This window comes from Ranitomeya imitator, chromosome 9, assembly GCF_032444005.1.
Source record: "Ranitomeya imitator isolate aRanImi1 chromosome 9, aRanImi1.pri, whole genome shotgun sequence".
Lineage (NCBI taxonomy): Eukaryota > Metazoa > Chordata > Amphibia > Anura > Dendrobatidae > Ranitomeya > Ranitomeya imitator.
The window spans coordinates 16,496,765-16,522,928 of NC_091290.1; the positions used below are offsets into that span (position 1 = coordinate 16,496,765).

General features: G+C 44.2%; 1 protein-coding gene across 5 annotated transcripts in view; it reads right to left on the minus strand.

Moving 5' to 3' along the window:
- Nucleotides 1–26,164, minus strand: part of LRRC4C (leucine rich repeat containing 4C) — a 988,240-nt gene that overhangs the window by 187,733 nt on the left and 774,343 nt on the right. For all 5 annotated transcript variants that reach the window (XM_069740438.1, XM_069740440.1, XM_069740441.1 and 2 more), the window contains one exon: nucleotides 15,624–15,686. The gene's annotated coding sequence lies outside the window, so the exon portion shown is untranslated. The remainder of the gene's footprint in view (nucleotides 1–15,623; nucleotides 15,687–26,164) is intronic.

Sequence of the window (26,164 nt, forward strand, 5' to 3'; positions counted from 1 at the left end):
CATTACTTTTTCAGTGTAAACTGATGTTGGTGAAGGCACTGTATAGGACTGATATATAGGCGACTGCATTATTTGAGCCATGCTGTATAGCGCTTATAGCTAGATTGTGTACATTACGGTTATTTGTGCGCTATACAGATGTGTTCTTCGTCATCTTTCCTCCTGACTCAACATATTCCCAGATGACCAGACACAAGATTAAAAAAAATCAAAAACAATTTTTTTTATTGAGATACTCTGTCGGGAGGTATTTATGCTCTATGTGTTGTTATGTGGCCACACAGTGGTTGGGATTTGAATTGCAGCCTGTTGAGAGTTTTGCTAGCTTGTTGCAATGTAGTGTAATATTTAAAGTTTGGAACGTTAGAGTTTTAATGAAAGATAAAGACGGGCACATTTGTACGGCTCTACACCGTAAGGCGGAACACAAGGTGCAACTGAACTTGGCAGCATCCAATATAAAGTTCTCCCACTTAGATTGTGACGTCATTTTTGTCTGCAGGATTATCATATATGTCACCCTGAATATGATGCATTTCAGTAGGATCCTTCAACTGACCGAAGGAGGGCATACACTTTTACCCTGATTTTGGCAGCTCAGGCTGGTTATTTCGTGTTGGGGTCTCTATGAAAGCTCAAGCTATCCATCTAATGTAGGAGGGTCTCCTATACAGAACAGGCTATCTGTCTAATGTAGGAGGGTCTCCTATACAGACCAGGCTATCCATCTAATGTAGGAGGGTCTCCTATACAGACCAGGCTATCCATCTAATGTAGGAGGGTCTCCTATACAGACCAGGCTATCCATCTAATGTAGGAGGGTATCCTATACAGACCAGGCTATCAATATAATGTAGAAGGGTCTCCTATACAGACCAGGCTATCTGTCTAATGTAGGAGGGTCTCCTATACAGACCAGGCTATCCATCTAATATAGGAGGGTCTCCTATACAGACCAGGCTGTCTGTCTAATGTAGGAGGGTCTCCTATACAGACCAGGCTATCCGTCTCATGTAGGAGGGTCTCCTATACAGACCAGGCTATCTGTCTCATGTAGGAGGGTCTCCTATACAGACCAGGCTCTCCATCTAATGTAGGAGGGTCTCCTATACAGACCAGGCTATCCATCTAATGTAGGAGGGTCTCCTATACAGACCAGGCTATCCGTCTAATGTAGGAGGGTCTCCTATACAGACCAGGCTATCCGTCTAATGTAGGAGGGTCTCCTATACAGACCAGGCTATCTGTCTAATGTAGGAGGGTCTCCTATACAGACCAGGCTATCCATCTAATGTAGGAGGGTATCCTATACAGACCAGGCTATCAATATAATGTAGAAGGGTCTCCTATACAGACCAGGCTATCTGTCTAATGTAGGAGGGTCTCCTATACAGACCAGGCTATCCATTTAATATAGGAGGGTCTCCTATACAGACCAGGCTGTCTGTCTAATGTAGGAGGGTCTCCTATACAGACCAGGCTATCCGTCTCATGTAGGAGGGTCTCCTATACAGACCAGGCTATTCTTCTCATGTAGGAGGGTCTCCTATACAGACCAGGCTCTCCATCTAATGTAGGAGGGTCTCCTATACAGACCAGGCTATCCATCTAATGTAGGAGGGTCTCCTATACAGACCAGGCTATCCGTCTAATGTAGGAGGGTCTCCTATACAGACCAGGCTATCTGTCTAATGTAGGAGGGTCTCCTACACAGACCAGGCTATCCGTCTAATGTAGGAGGGTCTCCTATACAGACCAGGCTATCCATCTAATGTAGGAGGGTCTCCTATACAGACCAGGCTATCCATCTAATGTAGGAGGGTCTCCTATACAGACCAGGCTATCCGTCTAATGTAGGAGGGTCTCCTATACAGACAAGGCTATCCCTCTAATGTAGGAGGGTCTCCTATACAGACCAGGCTATCCGTCTAATGTAGGAGGGTCTCCTATACAGACCAGGCTATCCATCTAATGTAGGAGGGTCTCCTATACAGACCAGGCTATCCGTCTAATGTAGGAGGGTCTCCTATACAGACAAGGCTATCCATCTAATGTAGGAGGGTCTCCTATACAGACCAGTCTATCCTTCTAATGTAGGAGGGTCTCCTATACAGACCAGGCTATCCATCTAATGTAGGAGGGTCTCCTATACAGACCAGGCTATCTGTCTAATGTAGGAGGGTCTCCTATACAGACCAGGCTATCCATCTAATGTAGGAGGGTCTCCTATACAGACCAGGCTATCCGTCTAATGTAGGAGGGTATCCTATACAGACCAGGCTATCCATCTAATGTAGGAGGGTCTCCTATACAGACCAGGCTATCCATCTAATGTAGGAGGGTCTCCTTTACAGACCAGGCTATCCATCTAATGTAGGAGGGTCTCCTATACAGACCAGGCTATCCATCTAATGTAGGAGGGTCTCCTATACAGACCAGGCTATCCATCTAATGTAGGACGGTCTCCTATACAGACCAGGCTATCCGTCTAATGTAGGAGGGTCTCCTATACAGACCAGGCTATCCATCTAATGTAGGAGGGTCTCCTATACAGACCAGGCTATCAATATAATGTAGAAGGGTCTCCTATACAGACCAGGCTATCCATCTAATATAGGAGGGTCTCCTATACAGACCAGGCTGTCTGTCTAATGTAGGAGGGTCTCCTATACAGACCAGGCTATCCGTCTCATGTAGGAGGGTCTCCTATACAGACCAGGCTATCCGTCTCTTGTAGGAGGGTCTCCTATACATACCAGGCTCTCCATCTAATGTAGGAGGGTCTCCTATACAGACCAGGCTATCCATCTAATGTAGGAGGGTCTCCTATACAGACCAGGCTATCTGTCTAATGTAGGAGGGTCTCCTACACAGACCAGGCTATCCGTCTAATGTAGGAGGGTCTCCTATACAGACCAGGCTATCCATCTAATGTAGGAGGGTCTCCTATACAGACCAGGCTATCCATCTAATGTGGGAGGGTCTCCTATACAGAACAGGCTATCCGTCTAATGTAGGAGGGTCTCCTATACAGACCAGGCTATCAATATAATGTAGAAGGGTCTCCTATACAGACCAGGCTATCTGTCTAATGTAGGAGGGTCTCCTATACAGACCAGGCTATCTGTCTAATGTAGGACGGTCTCCTATACAGACCAGGCTATCCGTCTAATGTAGGAGGGTATCCTATACAGACCAGGCTATCCATCTAATGTAGAAGGGTCTCCTATACAGACCAGGCTATCCATCTAATGTAGGAGGGTCTCCTATACAGACCAGGCTATCCATCTAATGTAGGAGGGTCTCCTATACAGATCAGGCTATCCATTTAATGTAGGAGGGTCTCCTATACAGACCAGGCTATCCATCTAATGTAGGAGGGTCTCCTATACATACCAGGCTATCAATATAATGTAGGAGGGTCTCCTATACAGACAAGGCTATCTGTCTAATGTAGGAGGGTCTCCTATACAGACCAGGCTATCCGTCTAATATAGGAGGGTCTCCTATACAGACCAGGCTGTCTGTCTAATGTAGGAGGGTCTCCTATACAGACCAGGCTATCAATATAATGTAGAAGGGTCTCCTATACAGACCAGGCTATCTGTCTAATGTAGGAGGGTCTCCTATACAGACCAGGCTATCTGTCTAATGTAGGACGGTCTCCTATACAGACCAGGCTATCCGTCTAATGTAGGAGGGTATCCTATACAGACCAGGCTATCCATCTAATGTAGAAGGGTCTCCTATACAGACCAGGCTATCCATCTAATGTAGGAGGGTCTCCTATACAGACCAGGCTATCCATCTAATGTAGGAGGGTCTCCTATACAGATCAGGCTATCCATTTAATGTAGGAGGGTCTCCTATACAGACCAGGCTATCCATCTAATGTAGGAGGGTCTCCTATACATACCAGGCTATCAATATAATGTAGGAGGGTCTCCTATACAGACAAGGCTATCTGTCTAATGTAGGAGGGTCTCCTATACAGACCAGGCTATCCGTCTAATATAGGAGGGTCTCCTATACAGACCAGGCTGTCTGTCTAATGTAGGAGGGTCTCCTATACAGACCAGGCTATCCATCTAATGTAGGAGGGTCTCCTTTACAGACCAGGCTATCCGTCTAATGTAGGAGGGTCTCCTATACAGACCAGGCTATCCATCTAATGTAGGCGGGTCTCCTATACAGACCAGGCTATCCATCTCATGTAGAAGGGTCTCCTATACAAACCAGGCTATCCGGCTAATGTAGGAGGGTCTCCTATACAGACCAGGCTATCCGTCTAATGTAGGAGAGTCTCCTATACAGACCAGGCTATCCATCTAATGTAGGAGGGTCTTTTATACAGACCAGGCTATCAATCTCATGTAGCAGGGACTCCTATACAGACCAGGCTATCCGGCTAATGTAGGAGGGCCTCCTATACAGACCAGGCTATCCGTCTAATGTAGGAGGGTCTCCTATACAGACCAGGCTATCCATCTAATGTAGGAGGGTCTCCTATACAGACCAGGCTATCCGTCTAATGTAGTAGGGTCTCCTATACAGACCAGGCTATCCATCTAATGTAGGAGGGTCTCCTATACAGACCAGGCTATCCATCTAATGTAGGAGGGTCTTTTATACAGACCATGCTATCAATATAATGTATGAGGGTCTCCTATACAGACCAGGCTATCCATCTAATGTAGGAGGGTCTCCTATACAGACCAGGCTATCCCTCTAATGTAGGAGGGTCTCCTATACAGACCAGGCTATCCATCTAATGTAGGAGGGTCTCCTAGACAGATCAGGATATCAATATAATGTAGGAGGGTCTCCTATACAGACCAGGCTATCCATCTTATGTAGGAGGGTCTCCTATACAGACCAGGTTATCCATCTAATGTAGGAGGGTCTTATGACTGCCTATGGCATACATCAAGGAGACAAGGATCAGGGTGCTTGATTTCAATATGCCTGTTCTTAGAGAAAATATGACATGTCTGCACCCCTCTCTTTATCCGGAAGAGCTGGACACTCTTCTGCGCTGATGGTGCATGTGCATGGGGGGTCGGGGAGATTCGCCGTTGGCTAATTGAGTTTTCTACTGTCTAGTAACTGACTCTCTAAAGTTCCAGCCTAAAACTTGACCTTATCCATTGTTGTATTGATCACTGGATGACACCACCCGCCAATAAAAGTTGACTTTCTTGACACATGGTTCGAATATTAGTCGTAACGGTTATTCACCAAGTCCGAATATTGTGCAGCTATATAAGAGGAGATGATCTGTGTTCCTGCTATCTCGGCCTATCAAACAACTCGCTTCCTTATCTCTGTGATTATGGTATGTAGGAACAACCGCAACTCTAATTAGCAGACACAAACATTGCGGGCCTCGGGTATCAGCTCAGTGGTAGGCCATGCGGATTCCACTTTCTAATGACAAGCTGGCCAATTTAGGAGCTCGATGTTTATACTCCACAATCTGTACAAGGCTAATTAATCTTACTAGAGGCCAATCTCTAAATTAAACAATATCATCCATTATTCAATCTCCTGCCAATTACTTCATCACGATAAACCGAAATTATCTGCAGGTTTTTTTTTTGTTCCCTTCATAGCAATGGATCACCGTAAATTTATTTTCTGTCAACAACAGACTTGATAGAAAGAAGGATTTTGTCTTTTCATTATAATAACACGAGGGATTGATTGCACAGAGTTGACAGAGATTGTATTGTATGATGACTGTCAGGCAAGGGTTGAGACAAAATATTTATCTTCAAAAAATGCCGTGTTGGCTTTTAAAGAGAATGTGTATGTAGAGAATGAATTATTGCTTAAATTAGGATTTTGTGCTTTAAAAAAAAAAGGCAACATTGTTTTCCATACTATGGTCTGTAAACAATTTTTACAGTAGATAACACAGGATCCACCATTCACAATAGGTGATGTCACAGCTCACCTCCTCCTCCTGTACAATGACTGATAACACCTCTATATACAGTAGATAACACAGGATCCACCATTCATAATAGGTGATGTCACAGCTCACCTCCTCCTCCTGTACAATGACTGATAACACCTCTATATACAGTAGATAACACATAATCCACCATTCACAATAGGTGATGTCACAGCTCACCTCCTCCTCCTGTACAATGACTGATAACACCTCTATATACAGTAGATAACACAGGATCCACCATTCATAATAGGTGATGTCACAGCTCACCTCCTCCTCCTGTACAATGACTGATAACACCTCTATATACAGTAGATAACACAGGATTCTCCATTCACAATAGGTGATGTCACAGCTCACCTCCCCCCTCCTGTACAATGACTGATAACACCTCTATATACAGTAGATAACACAGGATCCACCATTCACAATATGTGATGTCACAGCTCACCTCCTCCTCCTCCTGTACAATGACTGATAACACCTCTATATACAGTAGATAACACAGGATCCACCATTCACAATAGATGATGTCACAGCTCACCTCCTCCTCCTGTACAATGACTGATAACACCTCTATATACAGTAGATAACACAGGATCTGCCATTCACAATATGTGATGTCACAGCTCACCTCCTCATCCTGTACAATGACTGATAACACCTCTATATACAGTAGATAACACAGGATCCACCATTCATAATAGGTGATGTCACAGCTCACCTCCTCCTCCTGTACAATGACTGATAACACCTCTATATACAGTAGATAACACAGGATCCACCATTCATAATAGGTGATGTCACAGCTCACCTCCTCCTCCTGTACAATGACTGATAACACCTCTATATACAGTAGATAACACAGGATTCTCCATTCACAATAGGTGATGTCACAGCTCACCTCCCCCCTCCTGTACAATGACTGATAACACCTCTATATACAGTAGATAACACAGGATCCACCATTCACAATATGTGATGTCACAGCTCACCTCCTCCTCCTCCTGTACAATGACTGATAACACCTCTATATACAGTAGATAACACAGGATCCACCATTCACAATAGATGATGTCACAGCTCACCTCCTCCTCCTGTACAATGACTGATAACACCTCTATATACAGTAGATAACACAGGATCTGCCATTCACAATATGTGATGTCACAGCTCACCTCCTCATCCTGTACAATGACTGATAACACCTCTATATACAGTAGATAACACAGGATCCACCATTCATAATAGGTGATGTCACAGCTCACCTCCTCCTCCTGTACAATGACTGATAACACCTCTATATACAGTAGATAACACAGGATCCACCATTCATAATAGGTGATGTCACAGCTCACCTCCTCCTCCTGTACAATGACTGATAACACCTCTATATACAGTAGATAACACAGGATTCTCCATTCACAATAGGTGATGTCACAGCTCACCTCCCCCCTCCTGTACAATGACTGATAACACCTCTATATACAGTAGATAACACAGGATCCACCATTCACAATATGTGATGTCACAGCTCGCCTCCTCATCCTGTACAATGACTGATAACTCCTCTATATACAGTAGATAACACAGGATCCACCATTCACAATAGATGATTTCACAGCTCACCTCCTCCTCCTGTACAATGACTGATAACACCTCTATATACAGTAAATAACACAGGATCCACCAATCACAATGGGTGATGTCACAGCTCACCTCCTCCTTCTCTGTTACAGTGACTCAATACAACTGTATACACAGTAGTTAGCACATCATCATTCACAATAGGTGATGTCACAGCTCACCTACTCCTCCTCCTGTTGAATGACAATTAACACACCTATGTATAGTAGACTCTGCTCCACTTTCCTTCACAGAGACTTTTTCAGATGCTTATTAGATGAGATAAGATCAGGGTGGGCTCCATGTGGCTAACTTACATGTGAAATAATGGGAAATAAAAGTCTAGAAAAGCCGCAGTGGCCAGACATGTCCTCTCACTGTCCAGATTCACTGCTAGTTGGCTGCTGCATTCCCTGCATGACTTTTATACAGGCTATGATAGTCCTTCCTGATTAACTGTGATATAAACGGCTATAAATGCAAGACATTAAGGGGAAGCCCACCCAACCGCGCCTGAGGTCATGCACGTTTACCCTGGCTAAACTTTCGCATGCAATATGTAAAATGGCAGCAGCATTTTAGGCAATACGCATGAACAGAAATACAAATTGTTCGAATTTGCCAGCTTCCATGTCTTTTTGAAACGTATACATAAATTCGATTGACTCCTCTCCACTTAATTAGTAATCACTTGCCGGCAGACCTCCCGGAGTTGTAGCTTGAAATCTGCAACATTTATAGTATTGCTGTCGCAATGTATTATATGGGCCCAATTCCACCGAGACCCTGACGTGCCGGCGTTCTCTACACCCCCTACAGTCACACCATGCTTTGCAAACTTTTCGAGACGAGTCGTGGGTTACGATTGATGGGCTGGATGCAATAATCAGTTACATTGAGCGCAGTGTAGACTCTTCCCCGGGGATGATTTAAAGCGCATGCAAGGGCAATATGACATTGTAGCAAATTACGGAATAGTATTAATATTAAATAAGAAAACAAATCTTTCCTGGTCAGAGCAGCCATTGTTTTCCTGGGGAGTAATGACTGGGATTCTGTGCGCCATTAAGTGACGAGTTTGTCAAATATGGAGTTAAAAATAACTTTTCACTGAAATCCCCCCTATCAGTATTCACAGATTATCCGGTGCACTATGAAAAATGGCAGCGTCCCCGGCACCAATTTACAACTGTGACATTGCCATAAGCAGGCGAGATAACGTTAATAACTGGATATTAATAATCATTTTCTATTTCTTATTCTGCGCCTAGGCACAAAACCCGGCAAAATGTTCAAGCGGACACTTAAAGGAATATTTCAGTATTTCAGTAAGAAGAAGTTATCACCATTTCGCAGAACAGCGGGGGTCTCGCTGGCCAAAGATTCAAAGAAACCAGTGGCTCCATTCGTCCTCTACCACAAAAAGCCATCTACAGATCTGTGGGGGTCTTAATGGTCGGACGCCTACTAAGCTAGAAGTTATCATCAATCCTTCTTTTTTTCTTTTTCTAATACCCTTCTAAAATGTGTCAGGCCGATCAAGAAGATGCCCCACGATGATTGATGGAGGAGACGACGACTACTATTGCTACTAGGCAGGTTATTGAGCGCTTTAGCTGTGAACGTATAGTATATACACGTCTGGTTCCACCCTTGACCATCAACCGTCCAGTAAGAATCCAGCACAAGAACAATATGCTTCGGTATGGTCACCGACTCACCGTCAAGCTCTGCAATGACCGAACAAAAACTAGCAACTGCCAGTAATCATTTTTTACAGGCCCATTGGATGCTCTTTAATGGTAACGTTGAGCCTCGAGGCTTCAGGGGTGCGGTTTATAGAGCAAAAGGAACAACGCTATTACATTTTATATATTTGATCCAACAATTAGGCAGTGTTTATAGTTAGTAAGGCCAAAAAAAGACATTTGTCCATCCAGTTCAGCCTATATTCCATCATAATAAATCCCCAGATCTACGTCCTTCTACAGAACCTAATAATTGTATGATACAATATTGTTCTGCTCCAGGAAGACATCCAGGCCTCTATTGAACCCCTCCACTGAGTTCGCCATCACCACCTCCTCAGGCAAGCAATTCCAGATTCTCACTGCCCTAACAGTAAAGAATCCTCTTCTATGTTGGTGGAAAAACCTTCTCTCCTCCAGACGCAAAGAATGCCCCCTTGTGCCCGTCACCTTCCTTGGTATAAACAGATCCTCAGCGAGATATTTGTATTGTCCCCTTATATACTTATACATGGTTATTAGATCGCCCCTCAGTCGTCTTTTTTCTAGACTAAATAATCCTAATTTCGCTAATCTATCTGGGTATTGTAGTTCTCCCATCCCCTTTATTAATTTTGTTGCCCTCCTTTGTACTCTCTCTAGTTCCATTATATCATTCCTGAGCACCGGTGCCCAAAACTGGACACAGTACTCCATGTGCGGTCTAACTAGGGATTTGTACAGAGGCAGTATAATGCTCTCATCATGTGTATCCAGACCTCTTTTAATGCACCCCATGATCCTGTTTGCCTTGGCAGCTACTGCCTGGCACTGGCTGCTCCAGGTAAGTTTATCATTAACTAGGATCCCCAAGTCCTTCTCCCTGTCAGATTTACCCAGTGGTTTCCCGTTCAGTGTGTAATGGTGATATTGATTCCTTCTTCCCATGTGTATAACCTTACATTTATCATTGTTAAACCTATTTATTGTTAATAAAAAAATATACAAAAGATGTTATAAAGGGGACAAGACAATACAGTATATACAGTCCAATTAAAATAAAAAGGTTAAACAAAAGAAAATTACTAGACTTATTGTCAAAGGAAAGGCGGAGATCTTGCAATGGGGAGCTTTCCTTTAAGAAAACGGCACAGTCATTACAACACTGAAAAATGACTCTAAGCCACAACCTACTTTTACCAGGTACTAGCATCTCCCATCTTTCCCCCCCAGGAGACCTCAGATGGGGGCCTGTAAGTAAGATGCAGATGAGGTGCCAAAAATGTATATGATGGTTGTGTCCAACTACCCTGCCAATATGTTGCCACACATACCACGAGTCTGAAATAACTCATTAATATTGTAACTTAAACTGCCAGCCCCTGATGATTTATGGCAGGAACAAACAATTGAGGAAACGCATAGGGCAAAACCTACAGGAGAGCAATAATAATTAGGATACAGATACAGCTGTCCATATAATAGATACAGCGGCGTAATAATCCAGTAACTCCTGTGATCACAGTGCAGAGAACAAAATGAATTTTCTTACTCAAAAGGTCTCACTCCTGATTGATTAATTGGGGAATGATGCCAAATTTAACAATTTAATAATCAATTTCAATAGGAGTATTTCATTCTCTGTTAGTGCTAGAATACACCATTATGCCCATAGCACTTTGACAGAGTGCAATATTTGACATTTTGATATAATTCAATCAGATATTTTCCGCTACATATCAAAATTACGCTGGTGTTTGCTGAGAGATCATTTGTATCCACCTCTGATATTGTTTTCATTTTTTAGAGATAGCATAAATAAAAATTGCATTTTATTAATTACTCCAATTGGAATTGTTAGAGAATTAATTAGAATTTTTTTGGGGGAAGGATATCTGCCCCCCTGTAGGTCCCAGGCGAGAGATATTAACACCATATTTTCTATCACAATTTTAGCTTTCTGTACATATGAGACATCGCATATACAACTTTATCCACCACGCTGATATTAATTCTGGTCTAATGGGCAGGTCACACAGCAATGCAAGTGCATGCATTGCACCATGATGCCGAAAATATGTTTCCCGTATCTATAGAACCTACACCTTTTATTGAAACGCCAATATTCATATCTGAAACATGGCTCCGCAAAGTCTGGGGCATTGAGACTAATTAGAAAAGGACAGATAAATGTCACACTCGCTACACAAACCTTTTAATTCATATTCATACTGACCACATCGCAAGAGGTGGTTGCATCACAGATCATCTGCTCAGCGGGGCGGTCGTCGAACCAATGGAAGGAAGAGATTGTCAGCTCTTCATCCCATGGCTGTGATTACTGATTCATAGTGTAGCCATGCTCCTATGTAAGGGTGACAGTGTCTTCGAGAAAATATTAGCACTTGCATGCTCATTGCTCACAAATGTTCCTGTTCCAGCTGATTTTGAGGAGCTCTAGTCTCAACTTCAGAGCTGCTCTTCAAAATGTAACTAGGCACAGGAAGTTGTAAGGATTACCACACATTTGGCAATGTCTATTAGTAATTTACGTTAGGTAACATTTCTCCTTATAGAGAGAACCAAACTGGTTAAGGGAGACTTATTAGCCATGCAATGCTATCCGGGACATGTAAATATGCAAAGTAGCCTCTTCGGAGAGGAAGAGGACAGGATCTCTAGCGCTAACTAGAAGTCAATATGAACCCTGTAATGGATGTGCCAAATGACCTAGGACAAAAAGCTAAACCAGAAACTCCATATTGACTTTTAGGATTGCCACCGCCAATAGGTGGCATTTGAGCTCCCATCCGCTTCCTCTATGAAAAGGCTACTTATTTGAATTCCGAGGGAAGCATTTCATGGCCTATAAGTCTCCGTACGCCAACTTTGTTCTCTTCACTACAACTAATCCTTGTACTCACGAACTTGTGTTTTCCATGCTTCCTAAATCAGAACACAAGGCTAGCACATTCCCACAGTTTCGGGGGATGTATTGAGCTGTTTTTAATCTATTAGCCACTCGGCGTGCCTCAAAAGTATACATTTCCCCCACATTTGTCAAACTTTGTGTGTTATTCCAGTAGTCATCGGGAATCATCTTCTAAGCGGAGGACACCCACATAGCAGCCCACAAATTGTCCCTAGCATTATCTTCTCCCACTCTTTAATGTCAGGTACATCTCGAAAGAAACATTATTCACGCATCTACAAGTAATTTTAGGAAAATGATTTAAAAAAAATGTTTAACTCTTTTGTGAAGTTCATTTTATTAGCCTAGAAGGAAGATGTGCCCCGATGGTAGGCGAGTTTGACACAGATTCAGTTTGCAATCACCAACAAGAAAAAAAAAGCAAACAGAAGGAGGTGTCCATCAAGACACGCAGTATGGAACTCCTCATTCATCTATGCTAATCGCTTTGATGAAAAATCAAAAGAGGAGCCATAGAGCTTGAGTCATGTCTGACACGTAGCTGGAGAAACCAGTTCATATGCAGAATTATCTCAAAGGAGAGGATGGGGTTCCTCCTGGCATTGCTTCAAGACATTGCTGCTTGTACTCCTAGGCAAGAGCAGCTTGTCCTCCTCCTGTCCCACTAGTGGAATACCAGTCAACTCCAACACAGCAGAACTAGTTGGACAGGAGGAAGGTCAAGCTGATCTTGCCTGCACATCAATTATGATGCTTAGGGTCTATGTTGAAATATTCCAAAGGGGGAGGTTCTAACTATGTGACTACTTCTTGTGTACGCCCCTGAGGAACCCACTCACATCTATAGCCCATTTCATAGGATTGTCAGGCAGCATGTTCATAACAAGCTAAGGTCTTCACGTCAAGGAAGAATATCTAGTAATATCGGAGCAAAGAAGGGGTAGTCATTAGGGTTGAGCAAAACGGGTCGGCCAGATTCAGAAGTCGCCGACTTTTGGCAAAGTCGGGTTTCATGAAACCCGACCCCTGTGTGGGGTCGGCCATGAGGTCGGCGATCTTGTGATCTGGAATCGGAATTCCGATACCGAGTTCCGATATGTTTAAGATATTGGGAATCGGTATCGGAATTCATATTTAAGTGTAAAATAAAGAATAAAAATAATAAAATATTGATATACTCACCCTCAGACGCGCCCTGGTTCTCACCGGCAGCCTTCTTTCCTAAGAATGAGCGCCTGAAGGGCCTTCGATGACGTTGCGGCTTGTGATTGCGGTCACATGGGCGGTCACGCGACCAATCACAAGCCGCGACGTCATCTAAGGTCCTTCAGGTGCTAATTCTTAGGAAGGAAGCGTCCGAGGGCGCGTCCGAGGGTGAGTATATTCCTAATAGGTATATACTCACCCTCGGACGCGCCCTGGTTCTAACCCGCAGCCTTCCTTCCTAAGAATTAGCGCCTGAAGGACCTTAGATGACGTCGCGGCTTGTGATTGGTCGCGTGATGCCAATGTGACTGCTCACGCGACCAATCACAAGCCGCGACGTCATCAAAGGTCCTTCAGGCGCTCATTCTTAGGAAGGAAGGCTGCCGGTGAGAACCAGGGCGTGTCCGAGGGTGAGTATATCAATATTTTTTATTTTGATTCTTTATTTTACACTTAAATATGGATCTCAGGGCCTGAAGGAGAGTTTCCTCTCCTTCAGACCCTGGGAACCATTAGAAACCCAATGCGCTGCATTGGGTTTCGTGTTTCGGCCGACCCTGACCCCGACCCCGACCCCGACTTTTCTATAGGATCAGCCGATTTCACTCGACCCGACTTTTGAAAAAGTCGGGTTTCGTGAATCCCGACTCGATCCTATAAAAAGAAAAGTCGCTCAACCCTAGTACTTATCTTTGATTTCAATTATAGATTGTAATTCTTATTACCGTGCTAATAAAAAATATTTCTAGGACTCGCTGCATTTTATAGTGCTGTTCATCTGTATGTATTGGTAACACATAGGGTGGAATGGTAAAATACAGGGCTTATTTTCCACTCATTTTGCATACAATGGTTGGCGGGCCATAAAAAGAGCACAATTTGTTTAGTGCAACCTTGTAGACTTACAAACTTCAGTTAATGGATTTATTCGAAACACGCAGGATCTGCTTATGACTGCAGCATAAATGACTGAACATTTCTTACATTAGGTTCTAGAATTTTATCAACATTTTGGGTTTAGTCCAGGAAAATGCAAAAAAAAAAAAATTGGAAAAATGACTTCCTTTTCCCGGTAGGTAATCATACAGATATGGCGATAACTTATTTATTTTAAATTGGAACCATTTACATATATACATACATTCATCTTATCCCTACAGCCTTATCTTCTCTAGGGTTACTATATTTAATTTTGTAACATTTTAGTAACTGGGATCTTCACTATCTTGCTATTAATTTGGTTGTCTTTCTTTACACTCTCTCTGGCTCCCTGATATATTTTTTTTTAGTTAGCACTCCTCCTTCTCCTCCTCCTCCTGTTCCCCCTTCTCCTCCTTCTCTCATCAAAGTTTTTCTCCTCTATATATTGCAGTCATATTATACAACACTGTGTACTTACAATTGCTCATTTTGCCTTTCTACCCAGCTAATTCTTCTCTTTTCCATTAGATCTAAGACATGGCATTATTAAAAACAGACGAGCTGAACCTTTCTAAACTCCATGTAGAAACAGGAGGTCAATTTTCCCTGCATGAGTCATGAGTCACTGCAAATGTCCCTGACAGGTGGAGGGGTGGAGCAGCTGGATCAGGAGGTGAAAACAGGAATGATTTCTGCAGGGACAATACACTTCTTGTTTCTACATAGAGCCCCCAAAAAAGAAGAATTACCTGGGTAGAAAGGCAAAATGAGCAATTGTAAGTATACAGTTTTGGATAATATCATGATTGCAATATATAAAGAGAATAAAAACTTTGATGGGAAGAGTGCCACGTTAAAGGACTGGTGCCCAAAACTGCTCAAGATATGCCACACCAGTGCTTTAAAAAGGGATAAACTAATACTTAATGCTCTATAAAATTCCTTTCCTAATACAACACAATAATTTGTTGGCTTTTGCTGCAGCAGACTGGCATTAAGCGCTATAATTACGTTTATTATCATTAGTTGCTATCAGTGCAATTTCTAGGGGCACGTACGGTGAAAGTGTTTGATCTCTCTTTCCAAGGACCCCCATAACAGTCATCAGGTTTGCTTCTATGATCTGTGCGCCCATCGGGTCTTTACAATTATTTGCTTTTTCATATTCACGCTATGACATGTATCCTGGTGGTAATACATCATTGACTACACATTGGACAACACTTAGTCACACTGTATCATTAGCATTCCTTACCTAGTGGGATTAAGTGGCACTGACTGTATGTAGATACGTCCTGAATCGTTTATGCATCGGCTCCTGAAAAAAAAAGAAATAAGAGAGATAAATCAGAATGTAACATGGAAAGGAGTGATTAAAACCAAGATATTTTCAGATAACTCAACCCCCAAACATATTGACTGGGAGGGATATGATAGAAGGCTGAATCATTCTGTGCGGAAAAAGATCATGTTTACCAGGCGGAATGACTCCCCTTTTCCTTTATATTAGTTTGTTTTCTTTCATGCTTTGGGCTTTTATGTCAGTCCAAACCGAGAGTGTAAACTAAGCCCACAGCCTTGTCGGAGGTTGTAGCCCCTATAAAAACTGCACTTCTAGTCTCCTAATTGCTAACTTCGTTCTGCACAAATTACTAATTAGGGTGTTCGGTGCACTCCGGTTGTAACCAAGATGCTCGGTGCACCTTCTATCCAAAAGTTCTTAGCAAGGGGTCCTGAACTCACCAGATGTAGGATCCCACTTGAGTGAAACCATATTTTTATGCACTTCCATTACAATTATTTTAGGCACACACCCATATAGTTTTTTGGCTGGGAAGGCCCTGACATCCGGACATACGACTCGTATTTATTATTTTTGTCACCTGTATGGTCACTTTTTCAGGTCATAAAGACCATACAGGTTGCGGTTCCTTTGTGGGTTCTCTCATGAGTGGTCTAGAAGGAATATTTGAGGCCATCTCGTTCCACAACCCCTTGACTCTGTTCCTAAAATGTGCTCTCAGTTCCACTGGGGTGGCTGCCGGGGTGGATGGTTGGAGCAAGCAAGGCAAGCTCTCACCAAGTTTCAGCAAGGAAAGGCAACTAATCACTTTTGCCGTGATCTTTTGGTCCAAAGGGACTGGGAAAGACTTTTTGGGAACATGAGGTGTGATAAACCACATCCTTGCAAGCGTTTTTCTTGCATGGCAAGCTCCTCACATTTTTATGCTCTTTGGATGGAAAGGACGATCTTGGGCTCTTAAAGAAGCAAAAAAATAATGAAAAAAATGAAACAGACTCTTTATGGCTTTGAATATCATGTTCTCAGCTCTCCAGTGAGAGACAATGCAAAATGATGATGAAGTATTGGAAAAAAAATATGAAGCCTTGGGAGCTTCTGGTTGGGGAATTCCTTGTTTTCTATCTGGAATTCCCCACCCAGAAGGGCCCAAAGCTAAGTATCTTTTCTGTACTTCATGTTACGTTTTTGCATGAATGACAAGACATCAGAAATAGGGATGAGCAGACCCGTGGATGTTCGAGTTCATCGGGTTCAGTCGAACTGTAGTCCAACTTTGGGTTTGAGTACCAGATCTTGACCAGAACCTGAACCAAATAGAAGCCAACTGAGATCCAAATTTTGGTTCTGCAAAATGGCCATAGTAGGGCTACGGGGAAGCAAAAGGGTTCTCTCTCTCTCCAGCATCCGAACTCTGAACAGTAAAACAGTCTTCTGGGAGAATCTGTGTTCAGAGTTCAGTAGTGGACACTGGTTGTCCAGTATAAACCCTGAACTTTACAGTTTGGGTTTGCTCATCTCTAATCTCAAACCCTCCTGCAGCTGATTCCACAGTCACTTGGTCATATACAGAGATGAGTGAACCTTTGGGGTGCGTACTGGACACTCAGTGTCTGGTGCTGAATTCCGAACATGTACTTCTCCTGGAAGTCTGTTTTACAGTTCGGGAGTCAAGAGAGAGATTTTTTCCAGCTCTATAGTTTGGGTCCCCATTGATTTAAATGAGGTTTGGATTCAGGTTCAAAATTCAGCTACAATTCTGATACCCGAAGCAAACTTTGGACTAAAGTTTGGTTGGGTACCAGAACCTGAACTTCCAGGGAACTTCCCTAGTCCTATACCATGCGCTGACTTCCCTAGGGTTCTGCCTGCTCTCTGCTCCTAAGGTGACCTTCTCTGCTCTGGGTTGGCACCAACTGGGGCTATGAACATATCTTGAAGTCACCATGTTTCTCACTTGTTCTCTTCCTAGCCCCCTTTTTATAAAAAAATGAAAGGACAAGCGCTTTGCTGAGTTCTTCTAGATACATTCTTTCTCCTTTAATTTCCATGGAATGTGCAACAGGGTTCAATTCTAGAGATAGGCGTGGATCCCATCGCTTCTACCATGAGAACAGGACCCCATTGAAGTTCTCTTGGACTACAGAAAATTGCAGAGCAAGGGAGGTTAGTAACATTCAGAGCTCACTTAACAAAATGGAGCATGGCACATGTGCACCTACCTGTCCGCCTCTACGAGGCTCGTATGGCGTAGCTTGTCAATGTGTCGGTCAAAAGATGGCAACACCATTAAATACTTCACCTGCCATGAAGGAGACCCATCGGGCTTATTGCCCCGAGTTCTCAAGTAAAGGGGGAATGATACAGAACAGAGTACACGGCTTTGTGTCAATCAAAGGAGACACCAGGAGAAAAATAGTGCACAGGACGAAGATCAAACCCTACACATGAGGAGAACAGGGGGAAAATGTCATTATAGAGAAACATCTGGACGTCTAGAAAGGAAACGATCTGGACTAAGGTGTAATAACAGCTACAAATGGAACAGATCCATTCTCTGCGTCATTGTATGTAACATATGGGATAAGGTCCGAGCACCATGTAACAGCACATGATTTATCATTCTTATGTCCTACAGGACAAGTGTTAGCTGCTGCAGATCCTTTTTAAAGAAAATATAGAGGGATTCCTATTAGTGATGAGCGAATATGCTCGTTACTCGAGATTTCCCGAGCACACTCGGGTGTCCTCCGAGTATTTGTTAGTGTTCGGAGATTTAGTTTTCATCGCCGCAGCTGAATGATTTACAGCTACTAGCCAGGCTGAGTACATGTGGGGGTTCCCTGGTTGTTAGGGAATCCCCACATGTAATCAAGCAGGCTAGTAGATGCAAATCGTTCAGCTGCGGCAAAGAAAACTAAATCTCCGAGCAATGCAAAAAATCTGATAACTAAATTCAAGGTCAGAAAGTCAATCAAAAAACCAAGTAACCTTGTAGACCATTGATAACCCTGATTAAAATCAACCTTTAATCATTACTTTAAAACCATTTAACAACCACAAACAACAATACACAAACAACAAAAACACACAACCGTGCAATCTAGATAGTCCCTACCACAACAACCTAATAAGTCCTACCTGTCAGCGGGGTTGGCACCCTAAATATATATGTACGAGATTGGCACCCCCGCTCAACGTCGGCTGACCCTATATCTCCTACATGCCCCCTAATTTAGAGTCTCATTTGGACCATCAAATATGCATGACCGGAAAGTTAGATAGGGAATTATAAAAGCCGATATTGACTGAACATTAGATTGTGGCAGGGTGAAAAACATGGACAAAAACGAAGTGCAAAAACTGCTCGTGAATAAAAACAACCTCACTATCTCTGTTCCCTGCTGATATCAAGACCTGCCTGACTGTGGGGGGTGGCGCCCTACTTCTCAGCGGATGTGGCACCCCCACTTCTCGGCGGACGCCACTAACCACCCAGGCTTGGGTCAGGAAAGCGCTGGGAAAGCGCACGGCGCCGCACTGGCGGACACAGCAACCAGATGCTGTATTGGTGTGTAACGTGCTGTTGGGTAAGTCGGGCGCTAGACAGCAATCATCCACCTTCCGCAAACAGTCATCCAATAGGGAGGGGTTTTTAAAGAACGACTTTCACTCACAACACACACACGTTTACAAATGTACACTAGCGCATGGCCATGCAGTCATGCAAAGCTTATATAGCTGCAGCACGTTCAGAACCTTCCAATAAAGGACCAATGGGAACCACTGCAGCATCTGAGCATGTGACCCTCGATCTCCAATGGGAGATCTCACCCTGGGCATGCTCAGAAGGGAAAAAGCAGGACTTAGTCCCAAAAGTGTCTGCTCGCCACTGCCCAGCACTGGCTTCAATGGCAGAAGCTGAAAAGCAGCAGTAACCCTATGCACAGAGTGAGACTGAGCAAGACGCTGGGAACGACGTCTCTGCTGAGCAGGTTCCACTGCGGCTGGAGAAGAATGGGAGACCGCAGCAGAGATGGCTCGAGATTCCCCCTGTGCAGAGGTGGGAACTCGACACCTAACAATGAGATGTATTAGGAGGTTCTGTAGCAGCTGTGGTGTATTATGAGGTTCTGCAGCAGCTGAGGCGTATTATGAGGTTCTGCAGCAGCTGAGGTGTATTATGAGTTTCTGCAGCAGCTGAGGTGTATTAGGAGGTCCTGTAGCAGCTGGGGTGTATTATGAGGTTGGAGGAGGAGAATCCCGAAAGGAAACACTACATGTCAATCAGTGGTTGACCCAGAATGAGGAATTTCCTGCTTCTTGGGAATCAGTGCCCATGTGGTGCCCTCATCTCAATGTCTCAGGTTCTGACATCACATACCATATAGACAATAGTATTTCTACAAGAACCGTTGATGTTTCAGTGCAAACCTAAACCTTCATATCTGCACTTACCATTCCACTGAATACAAGTTATTGTCCTGTGTTATCAGACATTTCACAATAGTACTGAAGATTACTAATCTACTATATAATTGTCTAAGTGTCACTTCAGTCTTTCTGTCTGTCTGTCTGTCACGGAAATCCCAAGTCGCTGATTGGACGTGGCAAAACAGCCACTACCAATCAGTGACGGGTGCAGTACAGCGGCAAAATGGCCGCTCCTTCCTCCCCGCAGTCAGTGCCCACTCCATACTGCCCTCCAGTCAGCGCTCACACAGGGTTAATGGCAGCGTTAACCGACCGCGTTATGCCGCGGTGTAACGCACTCCGTTAACGCTGCTATTAACCCTGTGTGACCAACTTTTTACTATTGATGCTGCCTATGCAAAAAAGATATAATGTTAAAAATAATAAAAAAAAAGTAAAAAAGAAGTTATATACTCACCGTCCGTCGGCCCCTCGGATCCAGAACAGGCCTTTCCCGCTCCTCGCAACGCTCTGTTGACCGCTCCATGCATTGCGATCTCGCGAGATGATGACGTGCGGTCTCGCCAGACCGCTACGTCATCATCTCGCGAGGCCGCAATGCACTCTTGGGACCAGAGCGCGCGAGGAGCATCGGTAAACGCTTCGCCTGGATCTGGAGGCCAACGGAGGTTGAGTATATAACTATTTTTTAATTTAATTCTTTTTTTTAACAGAGATATGATGCTACATACTATGTGGGCTGTGCAATATACTACGTGGGCTGTGCAATATACTACGTGGGCTGTGCTATATACTACGTGGGCTGTGCTATATACTACATGGGCTGTGCAATATACTAGGTGGGCTGTGCAATATACTACGTGGGCTGTGCAATATACTGCGTGGGCTGTGCAATATACTGCATGGGCTGTGCTATATACTGCATGGGCTGTGCAATATACTGCGTGGGCTGTGCAATATACTGCATGGGCTGTGCTATATACTGCATGGGCTGTGCAATATACTACGTTGGCTGTGCAATATACTCTGTGGGCTGTGCAATATACTATGTTGGCTGTGCAATAAACTGCGTGGGCTGTGCAATATACTGCATGGGCTGTGCAATACTGTATACTGCATGGGCTGTGCTATATACTACGTGGGCTGTGCAATATACTATGTGGGCTGTGCAATATACTACATGGGCTGTGTTTTATACTACGTGGCTGTGTTATACAGTACGTGGGTTGTGTTATACACTACATGGGCTGTTTTACATACTGCATGGGCTGTTATATACTACGTGAGCTGTGTTATATACTACATAGCTGTGTTATATGCTATGTGGGCTGCTATATACTACGTGGCTGTGCTATATACTACATGGCTGTGCTATATACTACGCGGCTGGCCACGAACAATCAGCGACAGGTGCACTCCGGCCGCGAATTGGCGCGGGATTTGAACCATGCTTCGCTAATTGGTCGCGCGCAGCCAGACGAATTCTGTGTATTCATTGTATTATTCTAAAATCTTTATAAATAAACTATATACATATTCTAGAAAACCCAATGCTTTAGAATCGGGCCACCATCTAGTAATTAATATTCAGTAAGAAGTATGGGAGAAAGTCTAGAACTTCCTCGCCCCCCTCATACTTAATGCCTTTAGATTCTTCCAAAACTTGCAACATTTTTAGAAACGTTTGCACTTTAGCGATTAGAAACACTTTATAAATTGGCCCCAGACCAGCAACACATTCTCGGACGGTGGGCTCCGCTGATTACTATGTAGCGCGATGGCAGCGGAGTATTTTATTGTAGCTTTCAGCACAAACATATGCTTCTATTTTTACCCAGCGCCTAAGCAGGTACATGCATTTTTCATGTGTTGAACAAGTCTCTCTTTAACTTATTTTTCAGAGGCAGAAGCTGAATATTTGAAAATTTGCCAAAATGGTTTTACATTTTCAATAAATAAACACTTATTTTGGAGGAGTTGACATTTTACACGACATTGTAACCCCTTCAGCCCCCATGCCTGCTTTCACCTTCCTGACCCAGCCAACTTTTTCAATTCTGACCAGTGTCAATTTTTGAGTGTCAATGTCCAACTGTCACAGCATTCTAAAATCTGCACCCCTCAAGGTGCTCAAAATCACATTCAAGAAGTTTATTAACTCTTCAGGGGCTTCACAGGAATTTTTGGAATGTTGAAGATAAAAAGTAACATTTAACTTTTTTTCAGAAAAATTTAACTTTCAAACCAACTTATTTTATTTTCACAAGAATATCGTGAAAAAATGGATCCCAAAATATGTTGTGCAATTTCTCCTGAGCATGCTGATACCCCATATGTGGGGGGGGGGAACTACTGTTTGGGCGCATGGCATGGCTTTGTAAGGGATGGAGCAACAATTGACTTTTTGAGTGAAAAATTTGCTGGAATTATTAGTAGATGCCATGTTGCGTTTGGAGAACCCCTGATGTGCCTAAACAGTGGAAACCCCCACAATTGACACCATTTTGGAAACTAGACCCCTGAGGAAACTTATTTATATGTGTGGCGTGCACCTTGAACCCCAAGGGGCTTCATTCACAGAAGTTTATATCATTGAGTCGTGAAAAAAAAAATCACATTTTTACCATGAAAATGTTTTTTAGCCCCACCTGATAGGTGGCCAAGGGCATTATATAAACATAATCATACTACTCTGTGAATATAGACCATCAAATGAATGGATAAGTACTAGTGTTGAGCATTCCGATACCGCAAGTATCGGGTATCGGCCGATATTTGCGGTATCGGAATTCCGATACTGAATTCCGATACTTCCCGCGTATCGGATACCGGAATCGGAAGTTCCCAGAATTCAAATTGAACGCAGCAGCCAATGAGGAATGAATGAAAGTGTGGGCACATCCTGTTTAGCATGGTGGGCATGTAAGTACTGGCAAGGCTGGGATTGGCTGCTGAAATGATGTCACTCTGCACTATAAAAAAGCGCTGCCGCCATTTTGCGCTCACTCTGCTGTGATTTCAGTTAGGGACAGGACGCTGTGTTCTAACTGAGGGCCAGTCGAGCTAGCTAATTGCTTTATTTTCCTTTCCAAAGGCTAATTTAGCAAAACGCTGTGTGTTCTTCACTGTTCACCTTGCTCTTGCCTTGCAGCGCTGTTTTAACAGCGTTCTGCAAGGTCTCTGTGTGTGTGTGTGTGTGCAGCTCACTCTGTAGTCTGTGTGCAGCCATATACCCGGTTGTATTCAGCTCAGGGGGGGTTCACACTGCCTCACACAGTTGTTCTTTTTTGCTCTTAGTGCAGCCTGCTGCACATTTTTTCTCAAATTTCCTATTAGTGTTTTTCCACCAGTCTCCAGCTCTATTGTGGAAAAACACTACATAGGATAACCTAGAGGGGGGTTTTTGGGCCTTGCAGCGCCGTTTACGGCTGTCTGCACGGTCTCCGTGTGAGCCCAGCTCGCCCTGTAGTCTGTGTGCAGCCATAGCCGGTTGGATTCAGCTCAGGGTTCGTTACTGGCTCATACCTTGAGAAAAATTTTCCTTTTTTTCAAATAGTGCAGCCTGTTTAAAATTTGAAAAAAAAAATTCCTATTAGTGTCTTTCCACTCGTATCCAGCTAAATAGTGGAAAAACACTATATAGGATAACCGAGAGGAGGGTTTTTTGGCCTTGCAGCGCCGTTTACGGCTGTCTGCACGGTCTCCGTGTGAGCCCAGCTCGCCCTGTAGTCTGTGTGCAGCCATAGCCGGTTGGATTCAGCTCAGGGTTCGTTACTGGCTCATACCTTGAGAAAAATTTTCCTTTTTTTCAAATAGTGCAGCCTGTTTAAAATCTGAAAAAAAAAATTCCTATTAGTGTCTTTCCACTCGTATCCAGCTAAATAGTGGAAAAACACTATATAGGATAACCGAGAGGAGGGTTTTTTGGCCTTGCAGCGCCGTTTACGGCTGTCTGCACGGTCTCCGTGTGAGCCCAGCTCGCCCTGTAGTCTGTGTGCAGCCATAGCCGGTTGGATTCAGCTCAGGGTTCGTTACTGGCTCATACCTTGAGAAAAATTTTCCTTTTTTTCAAATAGTGCAGCCTGTTTAAAATTTGAAAAAAAAAATTCCTATTAGTGTCTTTCCACTCGTATCCAGCTAAATAGTGGAAAAACACTATATAGGATAACCTAGAGGAGGGTTTTTTGGCCTTGCAGCGCCGTTTACGGCTGTCTGCACGGTCTCTGTGTGAGCGCAGCTCGCCCTGTAGTCTGTGTGCAGCCATAGCCGGTTGGATTCAGCTCAGGGTGCGTTACTGCCTCATACCTTGAAAAACAATTTCCTTTTTTTCAAATAGTGCAGCCAGTTTAAAATTTGAAAAAAAAAATTCCTATTAGTGTCTTTCCACTCGTATCCAGCTAAATAGTGGAAAAACACTATATAGGATAACCGAGAGGAGGGTTTCTTGGCCTTGCAGCGCCGTTTACGGCTGTCTGCACGGTCTCCGTGTGATTTAAACTAGCTCTGTAGCCCGATCTGCACCAAAAAAAAGGTTAAGTTCACCAAACACAACTTACACTTGTGTAGGCCACATTTGAAAAATAATAAAGTTTAGTCCACAATTTACAACATTAGTGTTTCTTACACCTGTTAGGAGGAGCATTACAGGAATAAGCACACTAAGGCCTTAGTACTTTTCTGCTTATCTTTATCTGTCAACCAAGATGAAGAGGGCAGGGAGTAAGGCACGTGGGCGTGGGCGCGGAGCAGGGAGAGGAGCAGGGAGAGGACGTGGTGATTCTGTGCCTGCTGCGGGCGCCGGTGACTCGTCGTCACTCAGTTTCAGCAGGGAACAGTCCTTCATGCGCAGCTTTGTCGGAGAGCGCCGTGCACCGCTGCTGCGTGAAGACCAAATTGAAGCCGTTGTCGGGTGGATGGCAGCTAACGCCTCGGCATCGACTTCAGTTAGTGCCACATCCTCTCAGGCACAGAGCACTGGAGAGCAGCCATCTGTCTCTTCACCACCTGCCAAATTGGCCAGGCAGTCAGAGAGCCCAGGACAGGAGCCGTCTCTACTTCTGTTCTCTGAATCTCTTGGCTTGGAAACAGGGGGCCAGCCAAGCAGCATTGGAGAAATGGAAGAAGAGGCAGTGTGCAGTGATGCCCAACACCTTTTTCTCTCTGACTCTGAAGAGGCAGGTGGGCCAGTGCCTCCGGTGACCACAGCGCAGTACGCATCTGATGATGAAACTCAGGTGCCGCTTTCTCGTGCGTACTGTGCTGCTGAGACTACCCAGGAGGAGCAGTTGGTGGCAGAGGGTAGTGGAGATGATGAGGTCCTTGACCCATCGTGGCGTGAGGAACAGGAAGGTGGTGGGAGCAGCTCAGAGGAAGAGCTTCCTCTTACGGGCCAAAGAGGGAGAGGGAGGGGGAAGACTGCGGAGCCTGTAGCCTCCACTTTGGCACCCGTTAGGAGCCTGTCTCTTTCCAAAGCCAAAAAGGGCGCTCCCAAGACTTGCAGTGCCTGGTCCTTTTTTGACACAGTTGCAGATGACATTTGTTTTGTCAAATGCAAGCTGTGTCATCATAAAGTAAAAAGAGGGAAAAATGTCAGCAACCTCAATACCACAAATATGTGGAAACATGTGCGGACCAGGCACGCGGTGGAGTTACAGAAACACACTGAAGATGTAGGCCAACCAACAGCGGCAGCTACCACCTCTTCAGCTCGTGTTGCCTCTTCCTCCAGCTCACGCACAGCTGGTTTGGCTTCCTCCCAGAGACCTTGTGTAATTCCACCCACAGCACCACCTTCCCAGTCATCCTCACACTCCCAGTCTACTCTACAGCCATCGGTAGTACAGGCATGGGAGAAAAGGCGGGCATTCTCGGCCAACCACCCCCGAGCACAGGCTCTGAATGCAGGCATTGCCAAACTGTTGTCCCTGGAAATGCTCTCGTTCAGGCTGGTGGAGACTGACAGCTTCCGTGACTTGATGGCATTGGCAGTCCCACAGTACAAGGTGCCCAGCCGCTTTTACTTCAGCAGGCAGGCTGTCCCTGCCCTGCACAGGCATGTTGAG